Here is a 9,109-nt window from a genome sequence, read left to right as displayed (position 1 = left end):
CGATGCCTGGAGGAAGAACACCTCATCTTCTGGCTTGGGACCCTCCAACCTCACATCATCAATATGGACTTCACTATTTTCCTCATTTCCCCTCCTCCCCACCTTGTCCTAGTTCCAATCTTCCAACTTGGCACCGCCCTCATGACCTGTGCTTCCTGTCCATCTTCCTCCCCACCTATCCGCTCCACTCTCCTCTCCGACCTATCACCATTACTCCCACCTCCATCTACCTATCACATTCCCAGCTACCTTACCCCCCAGCCCCACCCCCCTCCCATTTATCTCTCCACCCCCTCGGCTCACAGCCTTATTCCTGATGAAGGGCTGTCACTCAAAACATCAATTCTGACTTTGTGCACCCCACTCCAACACTGGCACCTCTACATCATGTCCTCCTCCTTTAGTTATGACCTACCATATGTATTTTGATTATCAGACAGTACAGAATATTGAATCATTTGTTCCTAATTTGATCTCAATCCACCAATGTGTTAATTAGCACAAAGCTAGTTGTGTTTTGTGTTCCTTAATTACCCTCATAATTAGTGAAATGTGAATATTATCGCTGTTTGTTTATTACAGACACCCCTTTGCTTTCTCTTTAAAAACTTCATCGACAGTTTATGAACATAAGTTTTCACTACTTTCGACCGAGAACACTTATACTCCCTACAGTCTTTCATATTCCCTTCAGCAAAGCAAAATGTCCTGCAATAATGAGGTGAGATTATTGCCAAACCGAGCATGCAGCAGTGGCTTGTCAATGCAAGGAATGAAACGGAGTGGTCCCTGAGATAATCAGAGACTCCTTTCAATTAAGTTTCCTGCTTTTGTGATATTATCAGAAATCTCCCTTGTGACTCTCCTTGTATTTGTGATGGTGAAACACAATCTGGCTGCTGAGACAGTTTCAACTGTAGAGGTAAACAATATGTACGAAAGCCAGTCATGAAATAGTGTAGCTGTTTCTTTAAAAAAACTGATAATTGAAAAGCATAAGGGGTGAGCTTCCATTTCTTTGCCACTGGAGAAAAGTGAATAAATTAAACTGATTGGCAGAGTAACAGGTTTTGGTTTAGAAACGGCGGCAAGTGAGAATGCCTCTGGGCAAGAAAGATACGGAAAAGCAAATTTGAAGACCGCACAGTTTTTGTAAAATATACACTTTATTCATAAGATATCTAGCAGTACATTAAAAATATTTCAAAGTTAAACATTACCGAAATGCACGACAGTACAACTTTTCTCCATTGCCCTTCGAGCTATTTTGATCCAATTGCAATGCATCTGACATTTACTATTTGTATTTGGTGATAAGCTTAAAGACCATTAATCCAGAGAGCCAGTTAATGTTCTGGGGAGAGGTTCAAATCCCACCATGGCAGGTAGTGGAATTTGAATTCAATAAAAACAAATCTGGAATTAAGCATCAAAATAAACTATTGTTGTTTATTGGGGAAATACCCATCTTGTTCACCAATATCCTTTAGGGATGGAAACTTCCTTATCTGGCTTAAATGTGACTCCAGACCTAAAGCAAAATGGTTGATGCTTTATTGCCCTCTGGGCAATTAGGTACGAGCAATAAATGCTGACCTGGTGAATTAAAATAAAATTCTATGGGTTCCTAGTGTCTTGAAACACTTTGGCTGGAAGGTCTTAGACAATGTCCTTTTTTCCCTACTGTGTCTTTACAGCATGTGCCCTAAGCATTAATGCAAAGCTTTAGTGTGGTAGTCTTGTACCTTGGAAAGTGCTAGTCTGTAACATTCAGTCAAGGAAATCTCTTTGTGCTGGAAGACCAGCAAGGTTCGGGCAGAACAGACAGCATCTTGCTTTGGTTCTCGAGGGACAGTTGGTGTCTGTCTACATGTTTACCTCTGCAAACAACCACACCAGAGAACAGAGCGCTGTAATTCTGATCTGCACGTGATCAATCTTGGCAAAAACCACTGCATCTCTCTCCAGTTGTTCTTCGCAAAGACACATTCCAAATGAAGATGTGCAATGATCACCACAATCACAACCATCTCGAGGGCAGCGTATGGTGGCGCAGAGAGTCCAGGTTTGCATGTTGGATCTGACAGGTAGTGCCCCTCTCACCAACAGCCAAGCCTCGTCTTGGTGTTTGTTGGAAAGCTCTGGAGACAGGATTAATATTCTAGCAATACATGACATTAACCATCCACTCAGGGATCCATCCAAAAGGATCAACTATATCCTTCACATGCAGGGGCTCAAGGATGTTACCTGCTGAGCACTGCCTGATGCTCCAAGATTTTTTTTTCTGGCTTTTCCACAAGGGTCAGGTGGTACAGTACAGAAAGGTGGCCAGATCCATCCTTCACAATCCCAGGAATAGGTGGAACCTCAGCATATGGTGATACTTAGTGTTTGGGTTCACACACAGCTTAATGCAGCCACACACAAAGGTGGCCATCAGGATAGGGATAGTGGGGTGCATCACCGATTTCTAACTTCCTTGCTCTCTCCCTTTCACCTTTTCCTCTTGGATTGGCATATGTCGTCAGCTAGAAGCAGACTCTCGTACCCCTTCAGCCGATCAAGTCCCACAGAGTCAAATACAACTCAGCCAGTAAGATGGCATTTCTGGGAGGTTTACTTTGCTCAAAGTACTTGATTGTTTTAGTTAGTGGTTTAAGACATTAAGACCTCAAGACATGGGAGCAGAGAGAGGTCTATTCAGTCCATTAAGTGTGCTCCACCATTCAAAGAGATCACAGCTGATCTGATAATCCTCAACTCCATTTTCCTGCCTTTTCCTCATAACCTTCATTCCCTTACTGGTTAAAAATCTGTCTGTCTCAACCTCAAATATACTTAACAACCCACTTCAATAGCCCTCTGTCGTAGCTAAGAATTACACAGATGCATAACTCTCTGAGAGAAGAAATTCCTCCTCATTTCTGTCTCAAATGGATGACAGTTATTCTGAAATTATGACCTTTGCTTCTAGACTGTCTGACAAAGGGAAACAGTCTCTCTATATCCATCCCATTAAGCCTCTTAGGAATTGTTTATTTTTCAATAATGTCACCTCTCATTCTTCTAAACTCGAATGAGTGCAGACTGAACCTAAACTCCTCATGAGAAGATCCCTTCAGATTTAGGATCAACCTAGTGAATCTTCTCAAGACTGTCTCCAATATTTCGTTAGATAAGGGGAGCAAAACTGTCCACAATGATTATTTGTGTCATTTCACAAATAATCATCCACTACACCATAAAATGAATTGGATCTCTGACATTTCTTGAGTGATTTAATAATAATCTTTGTTCTGATTTCACCCCAGGCTGCAACAACCCATTCATGGGATTGCTTATGCTAGAAACCATATAGCTTCTCTCTTGGTATATATCTTGTCTTCTCCAATCATCTGTCATTCCACCTTTTTCTCATACTATCCTCAAAGGCTTGTTTAAAGACTTATCCAATGGTTGAGCAAGGCCTTTTAGGGCCCCAACAATCACAGCAATGCAATCTAACTTCAACAAAATTATAATCCATCCAGATGTCATCTGAACATGTCATAGTGAGAAATCTTTTTTTCTTTACGTAACTCTTCTCCCAGGTCAAAAGCTCCTAATTTTCCTCACTATATTTTTATGCCATCTTCATTCGCCGACATTTCCGCCACCTCCAAACAGACCCCACTACCAGGGATATATATCCCTCCCCACCCTTTTCCACCTTCCGCAAAGACCATTCCCTCCGCGACTACCTGGTCAGGTCCACGCCCCCAAACAACCCACCCTCCAATCCTGGCACTTTCCCCTGCCATCGCAGGAACTATAAAACCTGTGCCTACACCTCCTCCCTCACCTCTATCCAAGGCCCTAAAGGAGCCTTCCACATCCATCAAAGGTTTACTTGCACATCCACTAATATCATTTATTGTATCCGTTGCTCCCGATGCGGTCTCCTCTACATTGGGGAGATTGGGCGCCTCCGAGCAGAGCGCTTTAGGGAACATCTCCGGGACACCCGCACCAATAAACCACACCGCCCCGTGGCCTAACATTTCAACTCCCCCTCCCACTCTGCCGAGGACATGGAGGTCCTGGGCCTCCTTCACTGCCACTCCCTCACCACCAGACGCCTGGAGGAAGAACGCCTCATCTTCCGCCTCGGAACACTTCAACCCCAGGGCATCAATGTGGACTTCAACAGTTTCCTCATTTCCCCTTCCCCCACCTCACCCTAGTTCTAAACTTCCAGCTCAGTAACTGTCCCCATGACTTGTCCGGACTTGTCCTACCTGCCTATCTTCTTTTCCACCTATCCACTCCACCCTCTCCTCCTTGACCTATCACCTTCATCCCCTCCCCCACTCACCCATTGTACTCTATGCTACTTTCTCCCCACCCTCACCCTCCTCTAGCTTATCTCTCCACGCTTCAGGCTCACTGCCTTTATTCCTGATGAAGGGCTTTTGCCTGAAACGTCGATTTCGAAGCTACTTGGATGCTGCCTGAACTGCTGTGCTCTTCCAGCACCACTAATCCAGAATCTGGTTTCCAGCATCTGCAGTCATTGTTTTTACTTCATTCACATAATGTCTAACATGAATGTGGATGTAAACCTTCTGAAAGTTGTTCTTTTGGGAGGGTTATCTTCTGGAATTTTTTTTGAGGATGTAACTCTGAAGTTGCACGAGGGAGATCCAGTAGATGTAGTGTACCTAGACTTTCAGAAAGCTTTTGATAAAGTCCCACATAGGAGGTTAGTGAGCAAAATTAGGGTGCATGGCATTGGGGGCAAAGTACTAACTTGGATTGAAAGTTCGTTGGCTGATAGGAAACAAAGAGTAGTGATAAACGGCTCAATTTCAGAATGGCAGGCAGTGACCAGTGGGGTACTGCAGGGATCAGTGCTGGGACCGCAGCTTTTTACAATATATGTTAATGATATAGAAGAAGGTATTAATAATAACATTATCAAATTTGCTGATGATACTAAGCTGGGTGGCAGGGTGAAATGTGAGGAGGATGTTAGGAGATTACAGGGTGACCTGGTCAGGTTGGGTGAGTGGCCAGATGCATGGCAGATGCAGTTTAATGTGGATAAATGTATGGTTATCCACTTTGGTGGCAAGAACAGGAAGGCAGATTATTACCTAAATAGAATCAATTTGGGTAAAGGGGCAGTACAAAGAGATCTGGGTGTTCTTGTACACCAGCCAATGAAGGTAAGCATGCAGGTACAGCAGGTAGTGAAGAAGGCTAATAGCATGCTGGCCTTCATAACAAGAGGGATTGAGTGTAGAAGCAAAGAGGTTCTTCTGCAGCTGTACAGGGCTCTGGTGAGACCACACCTGGAGTATTGTGTGTAGTTCTGGTCTCTAAATTTGAGGAAAGACATTCTGGTTATTTAGGGAGTGCAGCATAGGTTCACAAGGTCAATTCCTGGAATGACAGGACTACCTTACACTGAAAGACTGGAGCGACTGGGCTTGTATACCCTTGAGTTTAGAAGACTGAAAGGGGATCTGATTGAGACATATAAGATTATTAAAGGATTGGACACTCTGGAGGCAGGAAACATGTTTCCGCTGATGGGTGAGTGTCGAACCAGAGGACAGAGCTTAAAAATACTGGTAGACCACTTAGGACAGAGCTAAGGAGAAATTTCTTCACCCAGAGCGATGGTTGTGTGGAATGCTCTGCCCCAGAGGGCAGTAGAGGCCCAGTCTCTGGATTCATTTAAAAAAGAGTTGGATAGAGCTCTCAAGGATAGTGGAATCAAGGGTTGTGGAGATAAGGCAGGAACAGGATACTGATTTAGGATGATCAGCCATGATCTTTTTGAATGGTGGTGCAGGCTCGAAGGGCAGAATGGCCTACTCCTGCACCTATTGTCTATTGTCACCATTGGTCTGACAGTGCAACTGTGAATCTGCTCATCCCATGGCCAGCTGTCTTTCCTGGCACAGTTTCTCTCCAGCTTTAGTCACTGTTTGACCAGCTGGCATTTCAGATTTCACTGGAGTCTCATTTATCCCTAATACAGGCCAAACTGATAATATTCTTTTGTTGATGTTTGATTATAAACTGCTGAAATCTGATCAGCTGGTAATTAATTTCTGCTTGGGAGACGCTGTGAAATCTTAGTCATCTGTTACAGAACAATATTGTTCCTCTTTATAAATCTGACATGCCAAGCAGAACTGGCTTTGAAATCTGCAATGCCTTTTTTTTTTGCTTGTTTCAGGGTGAAGATTTGGAGAGATCCTTGAGAAGTAGAGTTCATTCTGGCAATTCCCATTGACATGTTTTGCAAAATTGTCTTCCAACTGCAGTTACATGCTAATGTTTCCTCTGTGCGTGCATTTACTTATAGGCATCTGCCTAAGCTGTGTAGGGAACTTCTTCCAGTCTCTTAATGCTTTTCTCTGATATCTTGAATTCTTTAGCAACTGCTTAATTATTTTGCTTGATCTGCAAACTCATTGAGTTTAAGACTGAACTAGGCTGTTATCCACTATTCTTTCTCAACACCATGTTTCCTTATTAAAGGGGGGAAGGTGATAGAAATGCAGAATGCACCAGTGAAGAGGTAGACTTGACGTCAAATATTACTGTACACAGACATGAGGAGCTGACTTGACTGCTGTGCTATCATATAATTTTGTCTCGTACATTTTTACCAGGGTGTGTTTGATTTCTGTGGCAGGTATGCTACTCCCTATGTGAGGAGCTTTTATTTTCCACAGGCCTTTGATGTGCCACTTTATCAAATCCTTCTACAATTCAAAATATAATACATCCATGGGCTCCTCTTTTTCCACCACTTATTATTTTCTCAAAGAAACCGAACAAATTGCTCAAACATGATATCTCTTTCACTAAACCAAGTTGATGGTGTCTTATTACTGTTGACCTTCCTAAGCACCCTGCTAAAACACCTTTCTGAACAGCTTCTAACATTTTCATGGCAGATGTTACATGAATATGATTTCCATCTCCCTCCCTTGTTAAATAAAAAATCAGTTTTATTCATTTTGTTCCAATCTAATGTGACTTTCCCTGAATCAAGGGTGTTTTAGGTAAAAACAATGACTGCAGATGCTGGAAACCAGACTCTAGATTAGTGTGGTGCTGGAAAAACACAGCAGTTCAGGCAGCATCCGAGGAGCAGTAAAATCGACATTTCGGGCAAAAGCCCTTAATCAGAAATACAGGGCTTTTGCCTGAAATGTCGATTTTACTGTTCCTTGGATGCTGCCTCAAGGGTGTTTTAGTAAATTACAACCAATGCATCAGCTATCTCACTAGCCGCTTCTTCGAAGAGCCCAGATGAAGTCCATCAGGACCCAGGGATCAGTCAGCTCACTGCTTCAACAGCCTGCTCATTATCACCTTGCTGGTAGTTGTAAATTTCTTCAGTTCCTCCATCTCTTCCATTTCCTGATTTCTAGTTACTTCTGAGATGTTATTTGTATCCTCTATCGTGACAACTCATGGAATATACACATTAAATTCACCTGCAATCTCCTGATTTTCCATTTTTAATTCAGCAGACTCACTTTCTGTAGGACCAATACTCACTTTCTTTTTTAAAAACAGAAACTCTTACCATTTTTTGTTATATTTCTAGCTAGCTGTCTCTTGTACCCTAATTTTTCTTGCCTTATTAATCTTTTAGTCATTCTTTGTCATTTATATTATGTCCAATCTTCTGACCAGCTGCACATCTTAGTGCAATTATATGATTTTTCTTTAAGTTTGATACTATCTATAACCATTTTTAATTAATGCCCTCCCCTTGGAATGTACCTTTCTTGTTGGCACATATCCACCCTGTGTATTCTGAAATGTCACCTTATTGTCTGCTGCTGCTGCATCTCTATTGATCGATACCTTTTCTTAATTTGTTAGTTCACATTAGTTAGTTCACATTAGCTAATTCTGCTTACACTACATCATCATTGCCCCATTTAAGCTTATAAAGAAAAGCAGCTTTGAATCAAGTCTTCCTGAAACTAATAACAAATTTCAAACATATTATGGTTGCAACTGTCTCAGAACATCTTTATTACAAAGTAATTAATCCTCTCTCATTTCACAATACCAGATCTAAGTACAGACTGCTCTCTGGTCAGCTCAAGACCAGCTTTTCTAAGAAACTATCTCGAAAATATTTTACAGACTCTACCTCTAGATTTCCTTTGTCCATCTGATTTTGCCAGATTGTGTATTGATTAAAATCTTCTGTGAGCTTTCCATAATTTTCTGACAAACTCCTGTTATGTCTTCCTTTATACTCTAGCCTACCATGTGTTAAGGAATTTGTATATCACCTCTACATGTGACTCCTTGCCTTTATCATTTCACATCTCTGCCTAAACCTAATTTCTTTTTTAAGTCTCTCTGCCACTCTCTCTGCCCAGAAGATGCTGTCACAAACCTATCGCTTTGATCATCCTTTTGGCCACATCTTTTTTTAATCTCATATGGTTCAGGGTGAAACTTTGTTTGGAAATAGTCCAGTGAAGTGCCTTTACACATCTCTCTACCTCAAATAAGCAACAGGAAGACTAGTTGGTTGCTACCAGGGGTGCGTTCTATATGCTGCTCTTTCATGCCTTCATGTATATATCTATGTGTTATTGATTAACAATTTTGAATATTCGTTCACATATGTCATTCTCACATTGTTATTTCAGGGGGTTACCAGAAATTATTAGTTCTTATTGGACAAATCCCCATTTTTTCATTCTTTTGCTATTCAACAGAATTTTATGAAACACGTCTTTATTAAAGTGTTGGGCTTGGACGAGGTCCAGAGGAGGTTGACAAGAATAATCCTGGGGATGAAGGGCTTGTCATATGAGGAATGGTCGAGAACTCTGGTTCTGTAGCTAATGGAGTTCAGAAGGATGAGGGCAATCTTGTTGAAACTGTCAGAATACTGAGGGACATGGAAGGAGTGTAAGTGGACATTTCCACTAGCAAGGTAAAAACAATGACTGTAGATGCTGAAAATCAAATACTGGATTAATGGTGCTGGAAGAGCACAGCAGTTCAGGCAGCATCCAACGAGCAGCAAAATCAACGTTTCAGGCAAAAGCCCTTCTTTTGCCTGAAA

This window comes from Chiloscyllium punctatum, chromosome 27 (genome assembly GCF_047496795.1).
Source record: "Chiloscyllium punctatum isolate Juve2018m chromosome 27, sChiPun1.3, whole genome shotgun sequence".
In the NCBI taxonomy this organism is placed as follows: Eukaryota; Metazoa; Chordata; class Chondrichthyes; order Orectolobiformes; family Hemiscylliidae; genus Chiloscyllium; species Chiloscyllium punctatum.
This window is presented reverse-complemented; position numbering follows the sequence as displayed.